Source organism: Beta vulgaris, chromosome 9 (genome assembly GCF_026745355.1).
Source record: "Beta vulgaris subsp. vulgaris cultivar EL10 chromosome 9, EL10.2, whole genome shotgun sequence".
Classification (NCBI taxonomy): Eukaryota; Viridiplantae; Streptophyta; class Magnoliopsida; order Caryophyllales; family Amaranthaceae; genus Beta; species Beta vulgaris.
In genome coordinates this window covers 31,007,731-31,021,994 of record NC_079210.1, presented here as the reverse complement: position 1 = coordinate 31,021,994, position 14,264 = coordinate 31,007,731, and positions in this window count along the sequence as shown.

Below are 14,264 nucleotides of genomic sequence, written 5' to 3'. Positions count from 1 at the left end.
CCCCTGATTTTGAGAGAAACCGTCCAAGAGCAGCCAAACAGCCCGTCAACCTCTGAACTTCTTTGACTTTGGACGGCGAAGACATATTCATAATAGCCTGAATTTTGTCGGGATTTGCCTCAATCCCTCTCTGATCAACCAAAAATCCCAGAAATTTCCCAGCAACTACGCCGAACACACATTTTTGCGGATTAAGCTTCAACTTGAATTTTCTCAAGGTGAGGAAGGTTTCCCTCAGATCGTCCAGATGATCTTTCTCCTCTTTACTCTTGACGATCATGTCGTCTATATAAGCTTCCATATTTCGGCCGAGCTGCGGCTGAAATACTGTATTAATGAGCCTCTGAAATGTAGCCGGAGCGTTTCTTAGGCCGAAAGGCATCCTGAGCCATCCATACAGCCCTTTCTCAGTAAGAAGGAAGTCTTATCTTGATCATCCGGCCACATAGGAATCTGATGGAAGCCAGAGTAGGCATCCATAAAGCTCAGTAGGGCATGGCCGGCCGTAGAATCAACCAGACGATCTATTTTTGGCAACGGGAAGCTGTCCTTAGGACAACCTTGTTCAAATCTGTATAATCAACGCACATCCTCCAAGTGCCATTCGGCTTTGGAACCATCACAACATTTGCTACCCAATCTGGGTAGTATGTTTCCCGGATGAATTTAGATTTGAGCAGCTTTTGAACTTCCTCGTCAACGGCCTTATTTCTGGCCGGCCCCAGATGCCTCTTCTTCTGCCGAATAGGCTTTTGCCCCGGCTCAATGTTGAGCTTATGGACAGCCACCTCAGGGTCTATCCCAGGCATCTCCTCTACAGCATAGGCAAACACATCTTCAAATTCTCGCAGCAACGCAACTAAGGCGTCCTGAATTTCCGACCTCAAAACTGATCCAATTTTCAATGTCCTTTCCGGACGCTCTGGATTCAAGCAGATCTCTACTGGACTTTCCACAGGTTCTGGACGTTCTAGTCCCAGACTCATTATAGCCATTATCTCAGATGAATGTTTTTCTTCCTTAATAGCCAAACACTTTCTCTTCTTGCTAGGCAAAAGCATGGACGGAGTGCTTTCAGGAAAAGGCGACTCCTGAACCTTCTCAATTTCCTCCTTAAGCTCACTAATCTGGCCTTTAACTTTTTTGGCCGAATCATCTCCTTGTGCCCTTGGACACTCTGCTTTTTCCTTCCAAGATGATGGTTTGAGTGTGGTGAGATAGCATTCTCTGGCAGCTTGCTGGTCTCCATAAAGAGATCCAATCTTCCCACCATCGCACTCAAACTTCATCAGCATTAAATGGGTCACAATGACGGCCTTGATGTGATTTAAGGTAGGTCGCCCAGAATGACATTATAAGCTGTCAAGTCTCGTACTACCAAAAATTTCACAAAAAGCGTCCTGGCCGCATCTTTTTCTCCAACTCTGACGGCAAGGTGACGTTCCCATAGGGTGTATGACCCCGCCGCCAAAACCAATTATAGGATGATTTACCGGCATCAAATCGTTTTTGTCAAACTTTAAACGAGACAAACAATCAGCACTGATGATGTCAGTTGAGCTCCCAGTATCAATCAAAATTCGCCTAACCCTTAGATTGGCAATCTTCATTTCCACAACCAGCGGGTCATCATGAGGCGTCCTAATATTCCCCCGGTCCAACTCGCTGACCACTATTTTTGGAAAAGGATCAGACTCGGCCTGGTTGGTGAGCATAACCTGGCTGAGTTCCCTCAAATAGTTTTTGTGGCCGCGATTTGTCGGACCTCCAGCTGCAAATCCTCCTGAGATGACCATCACTACATCATCATCCGTGCTATCTCCGTCCATTTTTCTTCCTTGACGGTTATCCCTTTTCTGAAACTTCCTTCCTGACGAGGGTAGGTAATTGTTCATCTTTCCTTTTCGAGCCAACTCTTCTAGTGCTCGCTTCAAATGCTTGCATTCATTGGTTTCATGTCCACAATCTTTGTGAAAGTGACAATACTTGCTCTTGTCCCTGTTACGATAAGGCGTCTTCATCTCGGCCGGCGCCTTTAGCTCATGCTGATCTTTTATTTCCATCAAAATGGAATATTGATCTTTGTTGAACTCTATTGGTTCAACAGAGGCCGCCGGCTCTGACCGCCTACTTCTCTTGGACGAAGTGGTCATAGTAGTCATGGCCCAAGTCTCAGCCTTCTTGGGCGGATTCTTTTTTGGCTGAACAGCCTCTTCCACTTTCTTCACTTCTGGCTGTTTTGCCTCAGCACAGACCTCTGTGGCATGAATGAATGCTTCAGCCTCCCTCAGTGCTTCCGTCAAAGTAGTGATTTTCTTCTTCACCAAATCAAACTTAAAACTTCCTGGTCTTAGACCTCTGATGAAGGCGTCAAACGCCACACCCGCATTCAAATCTTGGATCTGCAACGCCTCCAGATTAAACCTCTTCACATAACCTCTCAAGGCTTCCTTAGGACCTTGGATGACTTTACCTAGGTGCATGCTTGTTTTCTGTTCTTGCCGATTAGCCACAAAGTGACTGGTGAACAGAATACTAAGTTCAGTAAAATTATTCACTGAATTAGGCGGTAAGTTGTTGAACCATTTTTGCGCTACTCCTTTCAAAGTAGCTGGGAAATTCTTACACCAAGTAGCATCGTCCACCCCTTGGACATACATCTGATGCTTGTAAGCTGATAGGTGATCGTCCGGATCAGTAGTTCCGTCAAAAGGATCAATGGTAGGGAGCTTAACCTTTGGGAAAGGAGGGGACTCCATGATCCTGACCGAGAAAGGAGTGGGCCAATTGATCTGGAGTGCCGCCACCTGCCCCTCAATGGGTATGTGCTCCTGACGGTACTCTTTCAAAACCGGATTAGATGAGGTGTTAGCTAAGGCTTGACGCCTGTACACCATAGGCTGCAGAACTGTCTTCTCTTGCCTGGGCTGGAAAGCCGATGGACCACGGCTTCGCACCACTGTTCTGGACGGGAGCCTTAAGGACGGATCCTTCATATATGGCGTGGAGCCAGAGGCTGAACGCTGCTGGCTGCCGCCCTCTTGGCCTCCAAGTACTCCCGAGCATCAGTCTCCATCATGTGACCAGTAGGAGGGATATTATCTGCTGGACGGACCACCAGCTTCCAGTCCATCTTCCTCCTAGAATCACTGACTGCCGGCTGCTTTCCTTTGGAAGGCGGCTTAGTCAATTCTGGCCGAGGTGGCCGACTAGGTCCTGGACGACCCTCTTGGGATCGCCCTTTAAGTGGCGCAGCTGCCTCTTCTCTCGGACTCATCTGAAAAAATAGCATGTTGTTCTTAATCTGCTCTTCCATAACAGCGGCCATCCTGGCCTGGAAGTCATTTAACACATTTTCCAAATGACCAGCAGTCACTGGACGGTCAAGATTTTCTTGGATGACTGGAGTTACAGTCCTACCCTCGAGGTGAACGGCAGCATGGCCCTGATCCCTGCCTCGAGGTGGCCTCTCGTCATCAACGGTATCATCCACCTGAACTCTAAAACTTCTGTTCCTTGCCACATTCGAAGAGTGACAGTCCGTCATTGTTGCGTCTCCCCACAGACGGCGCCAAATGTTATGAGTGTAAAACTAGCAATTTATATCACAACTCCCAAAGATGGGTTCTTAGAACTGGAGACTTGTGCAACAATGATTGGTTCAAATCCCGAAGCAAACTCCTGACCAGCAACCTGCACAAAAAGGGACCCACCCTGGAGGTTTGGGTGGTATTTCCCCCTCCGATGCTTAAGTCAGATATCAGGGATGTAAAGGAACTTTTAGAGAGAGAAAGTAGAGAGAGAGAGAGAAGAATTTATGACAGAGTAACAGTACTATGCTCTGAAAAACGTACCTTTCACCCTGAAATCAAGGACTATTTATACTGTTTGAAATGACTGCTGTGCCTTGATGTCACCCTAATTTGGGAGCATCTGATTGGCTAATCAAAGTTTTGGGACACGTGGCAGCTGTTAACTGGTCAGTACACCTCACTTTCATATAAAGGTGTAAATCAGACTTACTGGGCCTAAGTACAGTTTTTGGGGCCAGAAGAAGGTCTTTTTAGTACGTTTCAGAGAAACGTACTTTTAGGCCTGTCACCTTCAGGCCCTTTTGTACTTTTATTCCCCTGCATATATGCCACATGTAGGGCTCAGATGAAGCCACGTGTCAGTACCAGAGCCGTTTATTTTTTAGGCTACAACAACATCCATAAACTTAAATTAACTTTTAAATAAATTAACTTGCAGCGGAAAAACAACCTTAATTACACCAATGTCTTGACTAAAATTCGCAAAATGATTACAATGAAATATCAGAAACTATTCCTTAATCAACTATCTAAATACAAATTCAATCCTTAACCTAGGTTGACATCATAATCTTGCTCCTCTTGAAATTCCGAGCTCACAACACCAAACCTGCAAATTCAGGGAGAAAATACAAAACAAACAAACTTCCAAAATGAGTGGAAAACTCGTAACCTTTACTTGAGCCTGTTAGAAACATTTTATTTCTCAAATCATTTTCTTTTCATTACAACGCTGGCATAGCTCATTCTCTTAAACAAATCAATGGTAAGTACAGGCTTTAGACAAACGCTGCCTCCAAAGTTTGTTATGGAGCCCAACAATACTACCCCCAAGGTTTGTTATGGAGCGTATCCGACCGTATCAGGTCAAAAGAGTAACGATCTTCCACCCATACCTTGCCCACTTTCTATTTTCAGTTCATAAACTAAGCCAACAAAACATTTGCATATTCATACTCATCGATTAACATTTCATCATCACATTCATATCTATGGCCATAGTACGAACTTATTTACGAAAACAGACAGAAAGATCCACACACATAAGGGCTTGAGTAAATAATTTTACTGAACATAAAAGTTACATGGAATGCAATCCAATTCCAACAACGCAATCTCCTTCATAATTCTGAATGATACTTCACTCCAAAATCATCCTCCAAGAATTACCTCACAATAATACCGATAATCAATAACCAAGCTTAGACTAATCTAAACTAGAAATCATAATAATCACAACTAATTACCGATTTGAAAATCCTTTACAACCATAATTCCAAACTCTAAATCTTAAATTCTTTAAACCGATTTTACCTCTTAGAAACATAAATCTAACTAAAACTAAGACTCAATCCTACAACTCAATCCAATTACCACAATCAATAGCCAATTCTAAACTTCCCAATACAACTCATAATTCTAAATTACTTAAATAACCCAAACCAAAATTAGCTAACAACTTACTTAAACTAATAAGAATATCCATAAGAAAACAGAAAGACAGAGCAAGAACTCCACAACAACTAAGTTTCTTGAAATAAACCTAATCAAAGATAAATACAAATAATGTTTCTAACTTACTTAAATCTGATTTCAAATTGAAATAGATGAACTATTCGCAAAACAATAAAGAAATCATATAGCAAGACAATTATCAAAACCCAAACAATAACTTCCACTACAGGAAATAGCTACAACAACAATAATAACATAAGAGGGGAGGTAATACAAGAGCACCACCTCGCAGTGGCGTCGCTTAGGGTGGCTCTATCCACAAGCAGCATCAACAAGATCTTAAAGGAGAAGAACAGGGCAGCAGCAACCCAGCAGAGGAATCACCAACAACAACGAGACAACCAAGGAGTCGACCGCGCGACGGAAGAGAGGAGAAAGCTCCGGCCAGACAGGGTGGCGGCGCGGGCGACGAACATCGGGTCTGCGGCAGGACAACCGAATAAAACAGAGGAGACGCGAACTGTGAGGAGAGCAAATGAAAGGAGCAGCAACATCGACAAGGCTCTTCGACGCGGCTTCGACGACTCGCAGACGACGGAGAGGTAAGCGGAGCTGGGGAGGAAAGAGAAATAGAGGGGCTGGGGGTTTGAGAGGAAACTCGGGTAGAGAGAGAACTTAGGGTGGTTTGAATTAGAAACTCGGGTAAAGGAATGATCATTCGGCATTGTTAATTAAAAAAATGCTCTCTAACAATCTCGTTCAAAACTCTCTCTCCCATGATCCCTCTCCCCCAAGAGAGGGATCTGTTCAATCGATCTACAAAGAAATCCAAGCGCAAAATTACCCAATTTATCTTTAACCATTAGGAAGGGGTTAAGGAGACCCCAGAAGCAGGGATGAATGAAGTTCAACCTAGGGGTGCCATTTCTTTTCGCGACTTGGTGAGGGGAAGTACTAATGCTACACCTGAATACCAGTACTGGGCAGATGATACTGATCTATCAGATGATGATGAGACACCATTGGATATAGATGATGATCCCAAATGTCCGGTCATACTGCTGACTAAGGCTGAGAAAAAACGTCTGCGAGACCCCTGGAAGAATGCCATTATTATTAAAATGTTCAATGCCAAAATTGGCTACATGTCACTTATGAAAAGGTTGAAGAAGAAGTGGGAATTAAAGGGGGGACTCATCTTAACTGACATTGGGCATGAGTACTTCATTGGTTGATTTTCTTCCATTGATGACTACAACCATGTGCTCACTCAAGGTCCTTGGATGCTCGATGATAACTACCTTACAATTCGCAAATGGGTCCCGAATTTTATCCCAGATGATAAACCCATGAGATTCCTAACTGCCTGGGTGCGCATACCTCAGTTATCTATCGAATATTTTGATAAAGAATTCCTCCTTAAAATTGGGAACAAAATAGGTAAGGTTATGCGCATTGATCAGCACACTACCAATGCAGAAAGAGGTCAATTCACTAGGCTGAGTATCGAAATGGACCTTAGTAAACCGCTCCTCTCTAAGTTCTGGCTAAAAGGAAGGATATGGAAAATTCAATATGAAGGGCTGAGATTAATATGTTTCAACTGTGGAAAAATTAGGCATATGGCCGAAAATTGTACTCTACACCATGAGCCAAACCCACCAGATGAGATCAGGGGGGATGGGCAACCACATAGGGGTGATGCAAAAGAGAATGACACTGCGAAGCCTGAAACTGAGCACGATTTTGGCTCGTGGATGTTGGTAAAGAAACCTCCAGCTAAGAAAAGGGGACCAAAGCCAGGCTTGGGTGGTGGTATAGCCCCCAAGGATGGTGGATTAGTCCCTAAGGAGGGTGGTGTAACCACCAAGACGTGTCTGAAACAGCCTGGCTCAACGCGCCATAATGATCCCCCCCCCCCCACGACAATCAAGGGGGCTCCAGATTCAATATTCTTCAAGAGAATGCGGAAGAGGGGGCAATCAACGAGGATATCAATTCGAATATTTTTGAAACTATTGACTTGGGACAAAATTCCCAAAATCTATCGCCTATGATCTCAAATCAAGGATTTAATATGGGAAGTTTTCCCCTTAATATGAATCAAGATATAGGAAATAAAGGAAAATCAAAGCAATGGAAAGCTAAGAAGCAGCAGGCAGTAAGTTTCCCAAAAAATGCCCTTCGTAATATGACCAATGATTCTCTACCCAAAAATACGCCTATTGTTGAATTAAAGATGACTGAAGGGAAGGAAAATCAATCACCAATTATCCCTGAAAGTGAGTAGAACTCTACATGCTTCAACACAGTGGATCTTTCGAAGCCTGATACCCAAGCCTTTCTTGCTACTTCCCACCATGACCAATCTGATGCACTTAAATTACCCTATACCAATTCAACTGAACATCCCCCTAGAGAAAATAATTTGTGCCGAGGCACCAATGACTCAGCCTTACCTGGGCATAACCGACCCCCTGATACACAAGACCGAAGTGGAGATACACTCATGGGAGGGGTCGAGGCCGGAGACTCCGGAGTTAATCATAACTCTGAAAATTCCCAACAATCTGAACTAAGCCCTACGCTATTTAGTTGATGCCTTCCATGCTTTTGATCCTCTCTCAATAAATTTTATGGATAGTATACGAAGCAACCAAACAAAACTTCCACCCATCACGTGTATGGTGTAGAACGTTCAAGGTGATGGTAGCCGGGAATTTTTGAATGTCTTGAAAGAGCTTATACGGGTGCATAAACCTTCAGTCCTTGCACTGGTAGAGACTCACATGGGGGGTGCTCATGCCCTTAAGATTGCCCAGGCACTGGGTTACTCTGGCCATACCCGAATGGATGCTCAGGGGTTTAGTGGTGGTATTTGGGTCTATTGGCGGATGAAGTTTGTAACCATCCATCCTATCCAGCAACACAACCAATACATTACTATGGAAATTACGCGAATTGGGGAGAATCCGTGGTTCTTTTCTGCCATATATGCGAGCCCGGACCCCTCACGCCGCCAAGAATTATGGAGAGAACTGAAAGCATTCGCTGACACTAATCACCATCCATAGCTACTGGCGGGGGACTTCAATGAAACCCGGTTCAGATGGAAAAGGAGTTCTAGCTGTTCCGAAACTTCACGACGAAGTGAAAAATTCAATGATTGGGTGGAGGAATCCCAATTAATTGAAATTGAATTCTCAGGAGCGCCTCATAGGTGGGCCCGTGGTAATTCCCCAGAAACTCGTCGTAGTGCTCGCCTGGATAGAGCCCTCTGCAACTCTGATTGGGGCCTAAGGTTTGACCATGCAAGAGTTAAGCACCTTCCTGCACTTCAATCGGATCACAGTCCCCTGCTTATCTCTCCAAACGGGTTCGCTCCTCTCTCTTCTATTGTACATCCTTTTAGATTTCAAGCTAGTTGGCTATCCCATGAAAAATTCTCGGAATTTGTTCATGAAAAATGGAATCACACATAGAAATTAGTGCCACAGCTTAAATCTTTTGCTGAAGAGTTACAGATTTGGAATAGAGAACACTTCCAGAATATATTCCGTCAGTAGCGTACGCTGATGGCGAGAATTGCTGGAATTCAAAAAAGTTTACTGGAAGCGAGAAACTCGAGTCTCATCAAACTTGGAGCCAGGCTGCGGCAGGACCTGGATGAAATTCTCAAGCAAGAGGAGGTCCTTTGGTACCAAAAAGCAAGAGTTGAGTGGATTAATGATGGAGATAGAAATACCTCCTACTTTCATATGAGTACTGTTTTACGGCGCTGGAGAAACAAAATTGTTTCTCTAAAGAATGAGAATGGAGATTGGTTTTATGATGAAAGCCGAGTGAAATCCATGGTGCAGGAATATTTTACCTTGCTTTATCAGGATGAGACCATTGAAGAGGCGAAAGTTCAACCTGAGATCCCTTATGGGATAAGTACAGAATTTTCTTCTGATGACTGGCAAATGTTAACAAGGAGGTATACACGCTCTAAAATTGATGAAGTCATTAAATCCATGGGCTCTCTGAAGGCGCCTGGGCCTGATGGTTTCCAGGCCATCTTCTATCAAAAGCAGTGGGAACTCATTAAGCCCAATGTCTATGACATGGTATTGGATGTTTTGGAAGGAAAAGGACTCCCTGCAACTGTTAATGAGACCTTCCTAGTTCTTATTCCCAAAATTGATAGACATGAAAACCCGGCACATTTCAGGCCCATTAGCCTATGTAACGTTGCTTACAAAATTATAACAAAGGCTATAGTTAACCGGATTAAGCCTATCCTCCCCTTGATAACTTCGGTGTCCCAAGCCAGTTTTATCCCTGGTAGACAAATCACGGACAACATTGTTATTGTGCAGGAAATCATACACACACTATGAAACGCAAACAAGGTGTCAAGGGTTTCATGGCAATAAAAATTGATTTCGAAAAGGCGTATGACCGTCTGAAATGGTCCTTTATAAGGGATACCCTTACTGATATGAATTTTCCCATCCTCATGATTGATGTCATCATGGAATGTGTTACCACGTCTTCTATGCGTATTCTATGGAATGGGCAATCGACTGATTCTTTTAAACCTTCCCGGGGTATTAGACAAGGTGATCCGTTGTCCCCCTAGCTGTTTGTTTTATGCATGGAGAGACTCAATCAAATCATTGAAGAAGCAATTATTGGCGGTACATGGAAACCCATACAAGCTAGTCAAGGAAGGCCCATGTTATCAAACCTCTTCTTCGCCGACGATATAATGCTCTTTGCAGAAGCTTCGGTTGATCAAGCCTTGTCTATTGGTTCGTGTTTAGAGAGGTTTTGCAAGGCTTCGGGGCAGAAGGTTAGCCTCGCCAAGTCCATAATTTACTTTTCAAATAATGTGCCGTTCAGGGATAGAGAAACCATAAACTCAACTATGCAAATGGATATGACCGACGACTTGGGTTTCTACTTGGGAATGCCAACGCTCACCAGTCGGGTTACCCGTGAGACTTTTGGCCACCTATGTGAGAAAATTGACCGGCGGCTAAGTGGGTGGAAGTCTAGGCACCTCTCATTAGCAGGAAGAATTACCCTTGCAAAATCAACTCTTGCTTCCCTTGGTTATTATTCTATGCAAACTGCCAAATTACCGAAAACTGTGTCACATGGATCGCAGGACTAGAAAATTCATATGGGGAGGGAATGAATCTCAAAGTAAGATACATCTCCTCTCGTGGGAGACCCTCCAAAAATCTCGGGAGCAAGGAGGCTTAGGGATTCGATCAGCCCGGTAAGCCAACTCGTCTTTTTTGACCAAATTGGGCTGGCGTGTTCTCACTGAACCAGAGTCCCTATGGTCTCGGGTTTTGCGGTTTAAATATTGCAAGGGTCGTTGTGACATTGATATGTTTGCTCCCACAAAAAGTATGTCTAACGTATGGAAAGGAATAACTGAAAATACGGAATGGCTACACAAGGGGTTCATGGTGGATATTGGCAATGGGAAGAACACCCTTTTTTCGGATCACTGCTGGGCTACAAAAACACCACTTCGGGAAGCGGCGCTGGGCCCCATTCCGCCCGAGCTTGATGGAGCTTTGGTTAAGGAGATGTGGGGTGAAGGTAGGGAATGGAAATGGGCCTGCTTTGGCCATCTTCTCCCGCCCATGATCCTCAAAATGATAGCATCCCATAAGCTTATTGAAGACCCAGTGTGGGGGACTTAAGATTTTGGAGAGGGGCCAACAAGAGTGGTTTCTCGATAAAACATGCCATGCAACTCAATAGAAATGAGGATGATACTTGCTTAAGTGTCACGTGGGATCTAATCTGGAAAATACCAGTGTAATCCCCCACAATTTTAAAGAATTTTCATAAATATATTAAAGTATTTATGTAGTTATATTTAAATCCAAATGAGTTTGGAAAATGATTTGACTTTTAAAAAGGGTTGACTATTTTAAAAGTCAACTAAAAATATTTTTCATAGCTTAATAAAATTTGTAAGGTTTTAATTAAGCATGTTTTAATAAGAGTTTTAATTTTAAAAGCATATTTGAAAAGAAAGCTTAATGGAATCGAAAGCCCAAAAGTAATAAAAAGGGAAAGGATTATTTGATGACTAAAGTCCTAATAGCCCATCTTATTAGTCATCAAAGTTTTATTTATTAAATCTCTTTTCCTAAGCCCAAAAGGATTAGCCTCTATTTAAATATCCTAAAAACCCAAATTTTACCCTACACATTTATTTCTCTCTCCTCCTTGCACGTGACTTCCTTTTCTTCTCTCTCACCCGGCTTTTCTCTCTCTTCTTCTCTTTGTGCGTATTTTCATATTTTCCCTCAAAAGTTGTTTCTTCTTCGCTAAGTAACGTTTCTTGTTGAACAAGAAACGTCACAAAACTTTGATTGAACCAAGTTGCTGCCGCCGTTCTGTCTTGCTGCGCCACTGCCGCCGGTCCCTTTTCCTCCTTGTTGTGGTTGTTTTCTTTTCTTCTTCTCTAAGATTCCATTAAAGTATTAGTTTTTATATTATTTTATTATTTATTAGCATGTTTATGATTTAAATTATTGTTTTTATGCAAAATATATTTCGGCTTCATATAGTTAAAAATAATAAATTTCAGATTTTTATTATTTTCAGTTTTTATTCTGAAAGATATAGTTTTTAGGGTTTTTAATCACTAGAAACTATATTTATAAATATAAATCATGAGATTTGGTTAGATATAATTTTATATGTATTAAATATATTTTCAGAAGATTTATAAATTTTTATAAGTGCTGTAATTTCAGAAAATATGTATTTTAAGGGTTTTAAATGATTTTTAATCACTAGAATAGTTGTACTATACTAGGGATTAAAAATAACGAAAGTTTGATACGTAAAAACGATTTTAAAACACGTTTAAGGGTTTGGGTCGTTTTTAAAGTTGCTGTAAATTTTTAGTTAAGTATTTATTTCATTATTTTATTTTCTAGGCGGAGAATTCGTAGTCGGAGACTTTTACAGCGTAAAAGTGGCCTACATATTCGTTTATACAAGGTACGTACATAGTCTACGTGCTATATGATTTAGAAACATGCTTAGGGATGTTTTATTTATTAGTATCATGTATGGGACTCTGTTATTCATATATATGATTTACCGGAATTGTTTTACATGTTATTTGCCTGTGTGCTACATGTAAACTAGTAGTATTTATGAGTATTGATGTTTGTATGGAAGTTTGATGCAAGCAGATAAGTCCAGTTTATGTATTAATTCGTGAGTGAATTAATGTAAGTAAGGTTGAATCATGTGTTACGTAGATTCTTGAGTATTATTTATTTATCTTATAAGAACCGTGGATCTTATTTGGTAAGTATGAGTTATACCTATATAAAGGTACAATTTACTGTTGGCTAGGTTCAACAGGCAAGTTAGTAAAGTATAAAAAGAAGTTAAAGGAGTCTTGATTGATAAGTTGTGAACACTTGTTAATTCTAAGATAAAACGAAGTTCTGTTATGATTGTGTGATTATTTAGTTATGTGTTATTTGCTAGGTTGGTGTCAACACAAATATTAAAATATATTCAACGTAAAGTGAAACGAGAATAAGTTATAGACTTTAGACTGGTGCACGTCTAGAGTTGGACACTAAGGGTTGGGATTCATGGTGAGCGTGCCGTGGGTTTTCCTAGGATTGGATTGATCACCTTTCCTCATTAGTTAAAGGTTCCTCGATATCGCAGGTCATTCTGGATTACGGAGTCATGACCGTATTTCCTATTTCAGTATAGACAACTCGTCCCATAACTATTCCATTTAAAGAAGAAATAAAAGTTTAGAGTTTAGTTCAGTAAGAGTCGTCTGCAGATTATTATATGTTTTATTATTGTTTATTCCTGCAAGTTACATTTTTGTAGTATCAAGTTTAGGGTTATTATGTATGTCTGATATGTAGTACTCAGCTTTGCTGATTACGTGCTTGTCTGTGTTTGTGATCATGGCTTTACCTATTGATCCTGTGGTGATCCTTGGGGGGAGCAGAGTTGAGACGACATTGACATTACAGGTTCGAAGATGCATATCATAGGGGAATCTGGAATGGAGAGGCTCTTGTATTACTAGAACCATTTAAGTTGTTTTCCTAGGAGTTTATGTTTTCAGACCATATTTTTAAGTTGGTGTGCTTTGTTTCTGACATTGTTATTGGTTTCATAAGTTTTTAATAAAGTTGTCTTTAATAAGTTGTTTTCCGCTGCAAAATTCTAAGTAAGCCGAAACGTTATCACACGGGCGATAATGCCTGGATAATTCTCTAAGGTTATTACAAAAGTATTTTCTAGAAAGAGAGAATTATCGGGGTGTTACAACCAGCCCAATAAAGGGTCCGAGTTTGTCTTTGGCTCATTATGCATGATAGACTTCTTTGCAATAAGAACCGGTTCAAAAGGAAACTCACAAATGACCCTAGCTGTCATAGGTGTTCTTCCGGCAGTGAAGAATCACTTCTTCACTTGTTGCGTGAATGTGTTATAGCGAGAAATGTCTCGCGTAGTGTGGGTGGTCCAGCACTTTATCCTTCTTTTTTCTTGCGAGACCTCCATACTTGGATTATTAAGAATCTCAAAGCTGAAGGATTGCTACTAGCAGAGAAATGGCCGACACTCTTCTCCCTAACTATTTGGTGGATTTGGAAATGGAGAAACTGTGCGATTTTTGGACGCAATGAAGAAATCCCTGTTGATATGGGTGACTTTCTTCACGCTAAAGCGATTGAAACCTGGCGAGCCATGAGACTAGGACAAGGCTGGACGCAGGGAATAAATGGTTGCCCTCGAAGGGAGATTCTTCTTTGATGGCAGTATCCTGCACACCAATGGTTCTGCCTCAATACCGATGAAGCCTCCAAACAACCTGCAGGTCTTGCTGGAGGGGGGGGGGGGCTAATAAGAGACGAGCGTGGTGTTTTCGTGAAGGCCTTCACAGCAAACTTTGGCATATGTACAACGTTTAAAGCAGAAATTAAAGTA